The sequence below is a fragment of the Peromyscus californicus genome, unplaced genomic scaffold (genome assembly GCF_007827085.1).
Source record: "Peromyscus californicus insignis strain IS unplaced genomic scaffold, ASM782708v3 Scaffold_10__1_contigs__length_136768540, whole genome shotgun sequence".
Classification (NCBI taxonomy): domain Eukaryota; kingdom Metazoa; phylum Chordata; class Mammalia; order Rodentia; family Cricetidae; genus Peromyscus; species Peromyscus californicus.
In genome coordinates, this window is record NW_026294391.1 from 15,932,223 (window position 1) to 15,947,946 (window position 15,724).

The following is a 15,724-nucleotide window of genomic DNA, read 5'->3' on the forward strand; positions in this document are numbered from 1 at the left end:
TTATTGCCACCACAGACTATACTTTTTTTCAGGAGGAAAGATAAGTAAAGTATAAAAAACCATCTTATCTGCTCCTTCTTGAAGAAAGGAATATTTTTTAAATTACCCAAAATATGTCATCATGAATTTCAGATTTTCCATAAAGAAAATAGGACCCTTTCATATGAAGTTAATTACAGAAATGGAATGTAAGCCATGTTCTTCGTCTAAAGTATCCATATTGACCATTACCTACAGCTAACAATCCTTGGCAGGCTTAAAGGAAATCAATCCAAAAGACATTTTATGGAAATATTTTCAGAATGTGGGAAACAAGTGTAACCTGAGTCAAATTAGCATTAATGCTACTGAGGGAATTTAATCTGTTTTTCTTCCTCTTAAACTAAACAATAAATTGTTTTGTTACTGTTTTATAGTAAACACATGACTGTAGTTGGATGGTTTGTTGGTTTGTTTGTTTGGTTTGTTGGTTGGTTGTTTGGTTTGAATCATAGTCTCCTAGTACAACTTTGGACTGAACATTACTAGGTATATGCGATTGGCCTCAAACTCACAGATATCTGCATGCCTTTTGAGTGTGGAGATTAAAAGCTGCACCTGGGACGTGGCCTTGGATCTCTCCATCTGCTTCCATCAGTCACTGGATGAGGGTTCTATCAAGACAGTTAGGATATTTAGCCATCCGATCACCAGAGTAGGTCAGCTCAGGCACCCTCTCGACTATTGCCAATAGTCTATGGTGGAGTCCTGGGAATACTGGGAATCTCCCTAGCACTCTGCTTCTCCCAATTCCCATGGTCTCTTCAATTATCATGGTATCTCTTTCCTTGCTCTCCCACTCTGTTCCCGTTCCAGGTCGAACCTCCCTGTCCCCTAAGCTCTCATCTCCCATCCCTTGTCCTCCATTACCTCTCCTCATCCCGTTTGTTCATGTAGATCTCATCCATTTCTCCATTGCTGGTTGATCCATACTTCCTACCTAGGGTCATCCATACTATCTAGCCTCCCTGGAGCTGTGGGTTGCAGTCTGGTTATCCTTTGCTTTACATCTAGTATCCACTTATGAGTGAGTACACCCCATGTTTGTCTTTCTGAGTTTGGGTTACCTCACTCACGATGATATTTTCTAGTTCCCTTCATTTGCCTGCAAACCTCATGATGTCATCTTTTTCTCTGCTGTGTAGTACTCCATTGTGATGTATACCACATTTTCTTTATGCATTCTTTGGTTGAGGGGCACGTAGGTATAACAGGCTTGCCTCAGACTTACAGAGATCCACCTGCCTCTGCCCCCTGAGACCTGCTATAAAAGGCATGTGCCACCACTGCCCGGCTTGTAGCCTCTTTCTTGAGTTCTCTACAACATATACCTGTAGCTTTCTATGGCAAGCACATCACGTCCTGTCTTCCCACATGCTAATGTCTTCATTGAAGCATCAAGTTCATATTCACTTTCACGAAGGGGTCTTCTAGAATTCCTAGATGGAATTCATTGGTCTCCAGTTATGATTTACATTACATGATCTTAAGGGTTCTGAAACTGTGAATCAAGATTCTATTTACAGTATAATCTTGTGTTTGTGCTTACTGAAAATTCAGTACCACATGGAATATGCTCCCCAGCTCTTTGGCAGGTTGTGATGGAATGTGATGGAACCTGGCTATGCTGGATAGGTTTTTTTTTTTTTCTGTCATCTTGATGCAATCTTGATTCATCTGAAAGAGTAAACTTTAGTTGAGCAAATGCCTTCAGAAAACTGTCCTTTAAGAGCGTGCGTGGAGCCGGGCGGTGGTGGCGCACGCCTTTAATCCCAGCACTCAGGAGGCAGAGCCAGGCGGATCTCTGTGAGTTCGAGGCCAGCCTGGGCTACCAAGTGAGTTCCAGGAAAAGGCGCAAAGCTACACAGAGAAACCCTGTCTCGAAAAACCAAAAAAAAAAAAAGAGCGTGCGTGGAAGCTCAGTGTGGTGGTGCACGCCTTTGATCTCAGCACTTAGGAGGCAGAGGCAGGTGGTTCTCTCTGGATTCGAGGCCAGCCTACAGAGCGAGTTCCAGGACAGGCAGGGTGCACAGAGAAACCCTGTCTCAAAAAGCAAAACAAAGCAAAATAGAAAGTGTGTGGATCATTCTCTTGAGCAATGATTAACCTGAGAGGATCTAGTCCACTGTGTGTGATACAGGTGTTTGTGAGTTGCATAAGGAAGCAAGCTGAGGTAGCCATGGAGAGCAAGGCAGTGTTCCTTCATGGTCTGTGCTTCAGTTCCTTGTCTCCAAGTTTCTGCCTTGATTCCTTACCTATGTGTTCTGTCAGTGATGGACTGTGAAGCTCTTGCTCTGGCTTTCTCTAAGGTGAACTTCCCCAGAATCAAATCCAACTGCAGTATCTCTGCCCTCAAAGGCCTAGTCACATGGATCCTTCATTTAACTGTAGCTGCTGAATTCCCTAAGAGCCAGTGCCACCACCACACTCTAGATGAAGCCTATACATCAGCTTTGCTCGTAGAATTTCCCTGAACTTTTCCTGCAAGAACCATCTATGAAATCTGAGGCCTAAATCCCATAATGCAGCTCCTGCACTTGCAATTTCTGTTTAGTTCCCCTACATTCCAGCCTGCCTATGCCATCTATACACAGCAGGCATTTCTCCTGTGCACAGGTCTTGTACCAAATGTGCTTGAAAGGTCCACAGATGTTCCCCTGATTGTGCAGTGTTTACCCTTTCAAGCCTGGTCCTAATCAGACAGCTCTTTCACCAAATTTCCTGGTGAGTTCCCCCAGTAGTAAGCCCAGATGTGCAATATGCCTACTAAGAGGCCTAGATAGCTAAGTATGTGTAGATCAAGTGAAGTCTTTTCTTTGTGAGAAAATCTGAGCCTCCCCTGTCAGCACTATATCTAACTCCCCAGACCTTGAACAGGTCACACTGGATATTCCCTGTTGTACTCCCAGAACCAAGCTCACTCCTGCTGTCTGCACTCTCCTAGGCCTAACTCTGCACGTCTACATTGTGCACCCCCTTTTTCTGGTCATCTCCCCATAGCCTTCCCTGCAATCAACATCACTTCATGTCCAGGCCCAGCTCTGGCCAAACAAGTGCCACACCAGATTTCACTGGTGAATTCTCTCTTGAGCAAGCCCATCTGTGAATTCTTGATTGAACTTACAGGTCTTGCACTGACCTTACCTGGTAAAGTCCCTGGAAACTCAGCCACCAGTGACATCACCACACTCCCGTGGCTATCTCTGGTGTTATAGCTCCTGAACTATCTTTTCCTGGTTAATTCTTCAAGAAGCATGCCAACCTGAGTGATGACCATACTCTAGGCCAAGGTCTGTATGCACCCAGATTTGGCTTGTTGAGTTCTACAATATCTCACCTTCTAGAGACATCTACTTTCTCCAATATCTACCTTGTGTCATGAAGCTCTGGTAATAGCTTTCCCTGATAGTTATTCCACAAGCAAGCACTCATGCACCATCTCCAGATTGTTAAGGCATAGATCTGGTTGCATAGATCAAAGATTGGGTGTGCCTGGTGGCATTCCTGGAAGCTTGCTTAACAGAGTCATCGGATCTCTCAGCCCTAGCTCGGGTCATGCAGCGCTTGCAACAGCTCTCTGTGGTGATGTTTTATTTGTGCTTTAATAAATAAAGCTTACATGGAGATCAGAGTAGAAAGCCAGCCACTATATTAAACATAGAAGTCAGGCCTTTAATGCTAGCATCTGGAAGGCAGAGAGTCATCCAGATCTCTGTGAGTTCAAGGCCACACTAGGAGCAGAGCCAGGCATGGTGGCACACACCTTTAAATTCCAACACTAGTTCGCTATAAAGGTGTGGAGGTCTATACAGACAGGAAGTGAGAGAGCTGGGCAGAAAGAGGAAGTGATGTAGCTTGGTGGAGAGAGGCAGCAAGATGGCAGGGACAGAAAGGATATAGGCATGAGTAAACAGGAAATGGCTCTCTCTGGAAGTTGGTGAGATGAGGTTGGCTGTGGCTTGTACTATTCCTCTGACCTCAGTTTTCCCCTCAATATCTGGCTCCAGGCTTTTTTTTATTAATAAGACCATTTAGCAATTCATGTTAAACATCTTTCCCAAGTGAGTTCTCCCCGAACCAAGAACACTGGCACGGTCTCTACTATCCAAGGCCAAGAGCTGGAATCACAGATTGCACAGCAGTGTTGCCTGATGATGCTACCCAGAACCTCTTCCTCCAGCTTCACGCTGGCACTCCCAGGTTTAGTGATCTAGTTACAGATGGGCAGATCTCATATCAGCTTTGCCTTGGTAGGTTCAAAGAACCTCTCCCATCAGCACCATCCATCCAGTTCCTAGCCTAGCTGTTTTTGTAGATTTCCCTCACTTCTCTGTTCTGTTGAATACCAACTGAACTGAGCAGGCCTGTACCATTTCTTTATTCCCCAGACCTATTTCTCGATGTTCATATTGCTTGCCAGATTTGTCACGTGAATTTAAAAGCGCATGGCCAGAGCCTTCTCCACACTCACAGACCTAGTCCAGGTCACAGTCAAACTGTTAATGAAGCTTCATTTCCTGGAGAGTTCACCCAGAACCAAGAATACCTGCATCATATCCACAGTTCAGTTTTAACTCTGGATGCGCCCATGTACATCAGCTTTTCCAGATGACCACAAATTTGCCCACCAGCTGCATTTCCACTTATCCAGCAAGTAGCTCCTATAGAAGAATTTCCTGGTGAGTTCCACAGAACCAAGCCTGCCAGAACCACCTGCACGCTCCCAAATCTAGTTCTGGGTGTGCAGGTAGCACACAGGTTTTGACTGCTAAGCTCCCCAGAAACACACCCACAAGAACTACCCCCTCATTCTAGTCCTAGTTAAAGACGAGGGTTACATGCCTCCTGCTTGGGTTACCTTCGTGAGACTCTTTGGAACCTGTGGAATCATGGACCCACATTCTTAGCTCTGTATGTACTGGCTTGTCTGATGAAACACCACAGGACCTTGCAAGGCCTCTACATCACCACACTTCTAAGTCAAGCTTCTTCTGTCTCACAGTCATTGCACTGGATTTCCCTGAAAAGGATTCTGAGAATCTAGGCTGCCTGTGCCATTTTCATAGCATCTTCTGATGTCCCGATTGCAGTTTTGCCGGGTGTGCTCCTCATAGGTTTCATGCCAGTGCCTTATGCACCCTCTGAGGCTAAGCACCCATAACTGAGCTCCTGCATTAGCATTGCCTTGTCACTCCTGGAGCCAAGCCTGGCTATGCTATTACCACACTACCAAGTTCTAGATGCACCAAACCTGCACTGATTTACATGGTGATGTTCTATAGAACCTTTCCTGCCTGGGCTATGCATATACACATTGGCCTTGCTCTGAAGGCCAGTTAAGACTCAGTTACTTCACTTTCTTTCTCTGCTGAGTACCCTGAGAACTGATCTGGTGCCTTGGCTCCATACTCTACACCCTTCATAGCAGACTTGCCTGGTGAGTTACAAAGATGCTCTGCTGTCAGCATATAAACTCCACTCTGGAATCAAGCTGTGTTCAAGCAGTATGTGCACCAACTTTATCTGGCAAATTCCACCAGAACCACCTATAGCTGTGCCCCCTTCAGCCCCAGGCCTTGTTCTGAATGCAGAGACCACACACTGGCTTTCCCTAGGACATTCAAATGAAACTTGAAATGTATCACAATTCTCTTCTCCAGACATTGCTCCCTTTCAAGGAGCCAATGGAGGAATTCTGAGGTGAGTTCTCCAAGAAGCAAAGCAATCTGCCCCATTCTACCTCATATGGCCTGCCTCTAGACATATACCTCCTGGACTGGGTTTTCCTGGTGAGATCCTCTAGAACCAGTTTTCCCTGTACCATCTTGCACACTATCCAGCCCTGTTTTGAGTGTACAGAACATGTACTGTAGGAGGCTTTCTTGTAATGCCAGCCCCAAGTCATAACACAGAGACTTATTATTTATTAATTATGAATATGCAGCCTTAGCTTAGGCCTATTTCTAGCTAGCTTTTTTTAAAAACTTAAATTAACCTATTTCTATTAATCTATGTGCTGCCCTGAGCCTCATTTACCTCATCTGTGTACTGTTCATCCTGTTTTCCTCCTTCCTCTGTATCTGATTGGCTGGGCACTGGCTGGCCCTGGTGTCGCTTTTTCTTTCTCTCCACCAGCCTTAGTGTGGCCAGTCATCTCTGCATGTCTTCCCATCATATTCTAAACGTCCCCGGCATGCAGACTCCCTCCTTTCTCTTATTGATTAGATTCCCAGAGCTTAGCCATGTGCCTGTGCGTGGATATCTGCATCTGCCTCCACCAGTCACTGGACAAAGGCTCTACGACCACTGTTAGGGTATTCACCAGAATACACCAGTCCACGCACCCTCTAGACCACTGCCAGCCTCCCAAGTAGGGTCATCCTTGTGGATTCCTGAGAACCTGCCCAGCACCCTGCTCTTCCTATTCCCATGATGTACTCATCTATCATGATATCTTCCTCCCTGCCCTCCCACTCTGTCCCTGTTCCAGCTTGAACCTCCCATTTGCCTGTGTGCTCATCCCCCACTCCTTGCCCTCTGGCACCCCCCCCCCCCATCCAGTTCACTCATGTAGCTCTCATCCACTTCTCCTTCACAGGATCATCCATGTGTCCCTCCTAGGGTCTTTTTCTGTTAGCTAGCCTCTCCGGAGTTGTGTTTTGTAGTCTGGCCATTCCTTCCCTCACATCTAGTATCCACTTATGAGTGAGTACATTCTATGTTTGTCCTTCTGAGTCTGGGTTACCTCACTCAAGATGATATTTTCTAGATCTATCAATTTGCCTGCAAATTTCATGATATCATTGTTTTTTACTGCTGAGTAGTACTCCCTTGTGTATACGTGCCATACTTTCTTTATCCATTCTTCAGTTGAAGGGCATCTAGGTTGTTTCTAGGTTCTTGTTATTATGAATAATGCTGATATGAACATAGCTGAGCATGTATTCTTGTGGTAAGATTGAGCATTCCTTGGGTATATGCTCAAGAGTGCTATAACTGGGTCTTTAGGAAGACTTATTCCCAATTTTCTGTGAAAGCACCATACTGATTTCCAGAGTGGTTGCATAACCTGACTGTCATCATAGAGCCTTTGTCTAATGACTGATGGAGGCAGATATAGAGATCCACATCCAGGCACCAGGCTGAGCTCCAGGAATCCAATTGATGAGAGAGAGGAGAGATACTACAGGCAAGGGACATCGAGATCATGATGGGAGGATGTGCAGAGATGACTGGCCACACTAGTGGGAAGCCCATGAACTATGGACTGGTGTCTGTGGTGCACCCATGGGACTGGATTAGGCCCTCTGGAAATGGAAGATGGTTGTTTGTCTCAAACTGTTTGGGGGGCACCCAGAGAGGGGGATCGAGATCTGTCCCTGGTTTATGGGCAGGCTTCTGGAAGCTTGGTGTGAAACCTTGCACAGCCTTGGTGCAATGGGAAGGGCCTGGACCTGCCTAGGCTCAGTGTGCTGGGCTCTGCTGACTCTGCATAGGAGACCTCGATTTGGGGACATGGGGATGTGAGGTGGCTTGGGAAAGAGGGCTGGGATTGTGAGGAGGGAGGAGGAGGGGTCTTTGGATAATATGTGGAGTGAGTAGAAAATTTCTTAATAAAGAAAAATGAAAGAAAAAGAGACCATTTGATTGGAAAGACTTTTCCCACACTTTTATTCTGAGGTAGTGTCTAGCTTTGAAATTGAGGTGTGTTTCTTGTATGCAGCAGAAAGATGAGTCCTGCTTTCATATTCATTCTGTCAGCCTGTGTCTTTTTTATGTGTGAATTAAGTCCATTGATATTAAGGGATATTAATGACCAATGATTGTTAGTTCCTGTTATCTTTTGGTGGTAGAGTGTGTGTGTGTACTTCTCTTCTTTGGGGTTTAGTCCTGTGGTGTTATCTATTGCCTTTTTTTTTGTGGATGCATCTAACTTCCTTAGGCTGGCATTTTCCTTCTAGTGCTTTCTGTAGCGCTGGATTTGTAGATAGGTATGGTTTAAATCTGGTTTTGTCTTGGAATGTCTTGTTCACTCCGTCTAAGGTGATTGAAAGTTTTGCTTGGTATATCAGTCTAGGCTGGCATCAATGGTCTCTTAGAGTCTGCATTACATCTGTCCAGGTCCTTCTGGCTTTCAAAGTCTGCATTGAGAACCTGGGAGTTATTCTTTTGGGGTATCCTTTATAATTCACTTTGCCTTTTTCCTTTGTTGCTCTCATTATACTTTATTTATTCTGTAGGTTTAGTAGTTTAATTATTATGTGGCCAGGGGACTCTTTGAGGGGGGGGGAGTCTATTCGGTTTGCTGTTCTATAGGCTTCTTGTGTTTTCATAGGTATTTCCTTCTTTAAGTTGGGAAAGTTTTAGTCTACGATTTTGTTGAATATTTTTTCTGTGCCTTTGAGTTGGTATTCTTCTCCTTCCTCTATCCTTATTATTCTTAGGTTTGGTCTTTTCATGGTATTCCAGATTTCTTAGACATTTTGTGTTATGTTTTTTGGATTTGGTATTATCTTTGACTGATGAATTCATTTCCTTATTGTATCCTCTATACCAGAGGTCCTCTCTTCCATCTCTTGTATTCTGTTGGTTATGCTTGCATCTGTGTTTCCTGTTCGTTTACTCAAATTTTCTATTTCCAACTTTCCCCCTGTTTGTGTCTTCTTCATTGTTTCTATTTTCCTTTTCTGGTCTTGAACTGTTTCCGTCACCAGTTTAATTGCTTTTTCATGGTTTTCTTTAAGGGATTTATTGCTTTCTTCCAATTTTTATTTGCCTTTTCCTCTATTTCTTTATAAATTTCTTGCAAAGTTTTTGTTTGTCTTTTTCTCAATTTATTTATTGATTTCTTTCACTTTTTTCTTTGTCTTTTCCTCAATTTCATTTTTCATTTTTTTGAAAGGCCTTTAGCATCCTCATGATGATATTCTTAAGATTGCTTTCTTCTGCTTCTTCTACGTTGTGATATTCAGGTCCTGCCGTTGGAGGAGGGCTATGTTCTGGTGATGCTGTACTGCTATTTGTGTTGTTTTATGTACTTCTGCTTTGACGTCTGCCCTTCTCCTCGTCTAATAGGTGTAAGATGTGCCTGTGTCTGAGTGAGTTGCTGTGCCTGTGTCTGAGTAAGTTGCTGTTGGTCCCCTCTGTGTTTGTTTCTCAGGGGGCCCTTCTGAGTCTAATCTTAGCTCTTGGTCTAATTGGAGCAGGCAGATTCTGTGTCTCACGGAGCTGCTCTTGGGTTGACCCAAGCTAGTTGAATCTGTGACTCAGGGATCCATTCTTGGTCTTATCAGGGCTCTTGGTCTAGCCAGAGCCGACAGATTCTGTCTTCAGGAAGCCTCACTTGGTCCAATGAGAGGGGACAGATACTACTTCTCAGAAAGCCACTCTTGGTCTAATGAAGGCTTGCAGATTCCCTGTCTCCTGAGGTTACTCTTGGTCCAATGACAGCTCTTTGACTAATGAGAGCTCTCTCACTAAGCCTGATGAGAGGTTGGGGTTGGTTTCTAAGCCTCAGGAAGTGGCTGGGGTCTTGGGCAGATGGGTATGAGGGCACAGTGTTGGACTGCAGGCTCTGTTAATGGGTCTTGGTGAATTGTGAGCCTTCCCGCAGGAGCCCTGCCTGCTGGCTGTTAACTGCCCTTCACTAATCCTATATAACACAAAATTGTGAGAGGGGCACTAGCAAATTCGAAGTTTGTTGTCTTTATTTTTCTTATTCCAGACAGTTCGGGTTGGAGACTGGGCTTTTGAGTTGGATGAATTAAATGTAATGGGTTTTTGGGCCCCAGATTAGATGGGACCAGGCATCAGTACTGAATTGCCAAAGGCAAAGTGATTATACATATTGTATTGGGCAGTATAACCAAAACAATAGTCATAACTGCCTGAACTATAATTGTCAGCAAAAGAAAGGTGAATTTTAAGGTGGCATGATTGGTCTGGACCTTTGGTGCTGGCTAATCCATCATGGTATATCCAGACATGATATAGATATGAAGCTTCTAAATGGCTGTTTAATCTGTAGAAGCCAAAAGAAATGTATCAAATAAATGAAAGAAAGGCTCCGCCCAGGGAGCCTAAATTATAATACCATCCTGAAACTAAAAAGGGAAAGGAAAGATGTTAGAGGTGTCTTGTGTGCCATCTACCTGAAGGATCACTCTGAATGAGCCAAGATATGCGAATTAGATGCTGATGTCTTAGATTTTGTCTGTGAGATGAAACTTTCTTGTGAAAAGGCTGAGCATCTTTCCCTATCACAGCCCTGATTTCCTCTTTGGATTACTTCCCCAGAATGCCAAGCACGCATTGATTTAAGAACTTTGAATGGATAAGATTTTGATCTATTGAGGTAAAAATGTTGCATTCCTTGAAGCATTGCAGAAGGGAAGGAAAAGTTGTCTACCTCTTGTCTGCCTCCTTTATCAATGCCTGGTCATACAGATAATCCTGTATATAATTCTAGGCAGGAAAGTCATAAGAAAGAAATGAACTTTGAGTTCAGCCAGTTGTCACCATAATCAACATCCAGTTCGCTATTTCTAAGACATTTTGGAGTTCTGATTTATAGAGAAGCAAATGCCTTTGGACATGGGAAATATTAGTGAACTGCCCGAAGCTAATTAATCTCAGAGAGAACATGGCTCTGGAAATGGGAATTGACATTCCCACTTCAGGTCCAAACATGTCTGTCTCAAAATGTCCTGCAAAGTTCCTGGCATGACACTGTGACAAGGAGAGAGGAGAGCTACAAACAGTGTCAGATCCTAGACACTATGACCCTCAAAGATACCTAAGGGATAACTTATTGCAAATAAAAACTACTCTTGTATATCTTCTGACATAAAATTATTCATCATTAAAAAAGGTACTGGGATGATTATCTGTGGAGAAGGTATAGAGGCCCTTCAACCTAGAAGTTTCTCAGTCAGTAAATACAGAAGACTAATTTTAATTACAATTATTTGTTGTTACTTTCTCCAAGAGGTTATAAGCATAGATTAAAGGATGTTTTGCTATGTATCTGCCACATCTCTATTTTCGCTGCTCATACTCATTCAAAACCAAGCACAAGGCTAATGTGCATCTTCCACTCTACAAACTGTAAAACAAAGGGAAAAGATACCAGAATTGAACCCCTGAGGAATTTAATTGTGAAGAGTGATGGGGGTAAAAATCCGACAAGTCTAACTGTCCATTCATCTCCTTTATAGGTCTCAGAGAGGAAAAGTGTAATGTAAAAGCAGAATACAGATTGATGATCTCAAGAGTGGATAAAAGGCCTCTTGGTGAAAGGCCCACCTGTTTTAGTCTTGAGTTACTTACTAGAGAAGGGTAGAGGAGAAAATATACCTGAGTTCTGAATAAATTCAGCTTGTACTAACATTCACTCTTCTAGAATGTCATGGAACTGAGGGCTTTCCTTATGGTGATGGTTTCTTCAGCATCTGGAGTCCTAGATTTTCAGAACTGGTGACCCCTCTACTGATATCTTTTAAATAACCTTACATGTTCTCCCAGTCACTCTGGAATTTTGAGCGGGGCCTTAAATCTCTTCATATAGCCTCACAAAAGTATTCACTCAGGCACCTTCCCTGCTTTGGGGCTGCCAATTCAACCTCAATTTTTGTTCATGGAATTCAAATATAGTGCTTGATCTTGATTGTCCTAACACAAACAATAGGATCAACACCACAGATGATGAGACATTTTCTCAACGAGCTACATTTAACATCATAGTGTAGACAAAATACTGGAATGGAATTGCAGCAGGAGGAAATCAATTCTTTGAAGCACACACATTTATTCTAGGAAAGCATTTGAATGTTTAACTTCTCCATGATATCAATCATGGTGTGGGTGTATGTTCGTCTGTGGAAATTTATAGCTATCAGACAACAGGATGAATACAATTTCAACTTGACTTGGGAGATGAGGAGGTTTTTACCTCTTGAATCAAACCCGTACTCTCTTCCTCATACACATCTTGCAACAGATGAAATCCACAAGGAAATCTTCAAAGTCATCATTGATTTCTGTGAAACCTTTGGAGCAGTGGCTCTAAACTTCTAAACCTATTTTCACCTTCCTAACACTATGACCCTTTAATCAATTTCTTCATATTCTGGTTTTCACCATCCATAAAATTATGCCATTGCTACTTCATAACTGTAATTGTTCTACTTTTATGAATCATAACATAAATATCTGATATGCAGCCCCCATAGGGGGGTCACAACTCTCAGGTTGTGAGCCACTGCTGTAGAGGCTTTTGAATGATTTTCTAGCCTGTATTCTTCCTCTGATGAAGATAAAAATGTTTTTTTTTAATCAAGGGACTTATACTTATTCTAATGCTTGTACTATTTCTAGGTGAGAACTGTTACATAAATCAAATAATGCACTGTCATCAAATGACTATCTGGTGCCATGGATCTATGCAAACCAGAGACTTTTACTGTATCCCTCTGGATTGTAACTAAGAACTATCCTTGGAGGGCCTTCCTTTCTCTGGTCTATGCTTAAAACTTCATCTCTTATGAGGAGGAAATACCTAGAAAACCATTGCTCCCATAATGACACTCAATCTTCATCTCTAACACGGATGTTAAGAGCGGATTCAGGGGAAATTGTGATGGTTAGAAAAGGAGAAAATCCCATTAATAAGGGCTGTTGATTGCCCTTGATGTTGTTCCCCTTCCACAGGAGGCTGTCACACTCAGAAGGTGCTAGTGGAAACAAAGGGGGAAAACAGCCTCTTTGTCCTTCCCTGGGAAGGACCAATCATGGAGGAGGTGACTTCCTGAGGGGAAGAGCCTGGAGAGCATATAAAAAGTCTTATCCAGAGCTCTAGGGCAGCCTTCAACCTCTGGGGTGCCTTCCCATCCCCTTGATGTTCTCTCAGAGAGCCTTAGGATGTCCCTGCTCTCTCTCATGTGGCTGTTGTATTCCCGTTCTCAATTTCATATCTTCAACTCTGCCTGTCAATGGCCATGTCAGCCAATACCTGTCTGAGTGTGTCTTCTTCCAATATGTACAGCTTTTTGTCTGTCTCATGAAACAACTTTGGTGGTAACTCCGGACTACTGCTCCTCCAAAAAAAAAAAAACAACAATAGTCTGTGCCCCCTTTGAGGAAGAGGCAATTAGAGGGTTCACATACGCTTTCTGTGTTCTTCCCTACCATAATGTGTGGTTATATGGCTGCTCCCTGGAAAGAGAGACTAACAAATGAGAAAATGGCTCCATAAGACTGAACTGTAAGGAAGACTGTGGGGCATTATCTTAAGTAAGGATGGTTATAGAAGTGTCCAAATCATTGTGCATAATATTACTCCTTGGCAGGTGGTCCTGTTGTGTATAATGCAGCAGGATAAGCAAGCCATGAGGCACAATCCAGTAGCAGCTTTAGTCCATGGCTTCTGTTTCTGCTGCTGCCTCTAGGTTTCTGTCCTTCTTGAATTCCTGCTCAGATTTCCAACAGTGATAGACTGTTAGCCAGACATGTAATATCAAACAAATCCTGTATTCTCAAAGTCTCTTTTGTTTAAGGTTTTATATTATTACAGCAATTGAAATCCAAACAAAGACAGAAAATGGTACCAGAACACTGTGTTGCTGAGGAAGACCACACTGTTTCTATTTGGGAAGACTATGGTGACCTTTGAATTTGGTGCTTAAAAGGTGTTCAATGTAAGAGTTCAGTGGGCTGTTTTATGGGATCTTGGAAGATTATCTTGGTAAGAGCAACACAGATAATGGAGGCCTGGCCCTTGAAGTTTAGCCAGGAAGGAAAGATTCTAAGAGGACAATTTGAACAATTTTTGAGTTAGCATTGTGTTTCTACTTGACTGGAGCTGAGTAATCATCTGTAATTGAAAGAGATCAGCATCTCTGAAGGAAAATCTCCTGGGAAGTGTTTTCTGAGGATAATCACACATGTGCTATGTTCAAGAGGGGGGCATTGCTATAGCTTGTGCTGGCAAAAAGACGTAAAAATATATATTATCCTCCTAGAATGTACTGGTTTTGAAAGCATGAAGGGGACATGTATAGCATCAGAGGCTTAAGACTGTGAGTAGCATAAGAATCCTTTGTTGAATGTGCAGCCTTAATGGAGGTACAAACTCCAGGATTAAATGGGTATTAAGAAGATTGCAATCTAGGCACAATCTGGCAGCGTGAAAGTCTCTGAAAAGGGCCCAAGAGAGGCTATTGGTAAAAGTGCAGCCCACTTGCATTGGAGATGTCAAAGGAGTGGACATGGCACTACCATGGTATGACCAGCAAATACAAAAACAGGTGTGCAGGAGAGCCAGCCTGAGCCTACGAGATATAAGGTACATGCTATGGATTGCAAATCTGGAGAACAGGAACTTACTAGGTCCTTTGGAGCCCAGGAGTTCCTGGATGAATACAAGATGCAGGGCATTCAGCTATTTGTTTTGCTTTGATTTTATTGTAACTGTATCCTAATGCCCTCCATTTGGGAAAAGAAAGTATTCAACTTACTTTTATTTTTTTTTAATTTTACAGAAACCCATAGTTATGAGAGATTGAATATTTTATAAAGATTTTGAACAAAGGTTTTGGATGTTTTCTAGAGCCTTTTGTTACTTAGAGAGAATCTAATCTTTCCATATCAAGTGTCAACAATTATGAAGTTCTAGTCTATCATTGTCCATTGGAAGATCTTTATTACAGCCCTGACTTGCTTCCTGGGAACTTCAGTTCCAATTCTTCCACATGGTCAGCTTCTACGTGTATTATTTCACATGGATATTTTTCTCTCAGTGTATCTTGCTCTTCCACACTCATAACCAAGATCCACCATCTTAGATACTTGACACATCTCTGGTACAAACGTCCTGACATAAGCAACTCAGGAAGGACAGGTTTATTATGGCTGTCAGTGTGAGGGAATATGCCATCATGCCCCAGATGTCATGAGGATAAGAGCACGAAGTTGCTTGGAGTAAGTATTATATCAGCAGTTAGGAAGCAGCGAGCAATGACTGCTGGTGCTCAGCTTTCCTCTTTATATGCAGTCTGGGTTCATAGTCCATGGAATGATGCCATCTACATTTAGGGCTGATCTTCTCACACCGAATCTAGAAATGCTTTGACATTAACCAGAAGCTCTCATCTTCTTCTTGATTCTATCTCTTATCTTTTCATCATTCAGTATTAACCGTCTTAAGCCCACTTCTTGCCATTTTCACTGCATAATATTACAACATTACATTCATTTACTCGTGTGCAAGTGTTCGGAGTCTTTATGTGTTATTTTCTAGCAGGAGACCATGCGCAACTGCATACATATGGAGGTCAAGAGTCAACTTTTAGGTGTGTTACATGGGTCTTGAGTGAGGGGTCAAAGCTTGAAGGTATCATCCAGTTTCATTGGGGTTAAGAACTTAGGTCCTGGAAAGAAAACTCAGAAAGACAGGAAAGGGAAATAACAATTGAGTAGAGAAGGGTACTAGACAGAGCAGGATGATTCCAGACCTGAGGTAGGAAAAGCATGCAGTAGCTGCCTGCCAAATGTGACACTGACAGAGGTGTGAAGGCTTCTGATAGAAAGTAAAAGGTATGGATCTGAGAAAGACACAAAACAACTCCCCACAGGAGTGAACAATTGTGAGAGTCCCTAACAGTTGCAAATTGACAGAGAAACAGATAGT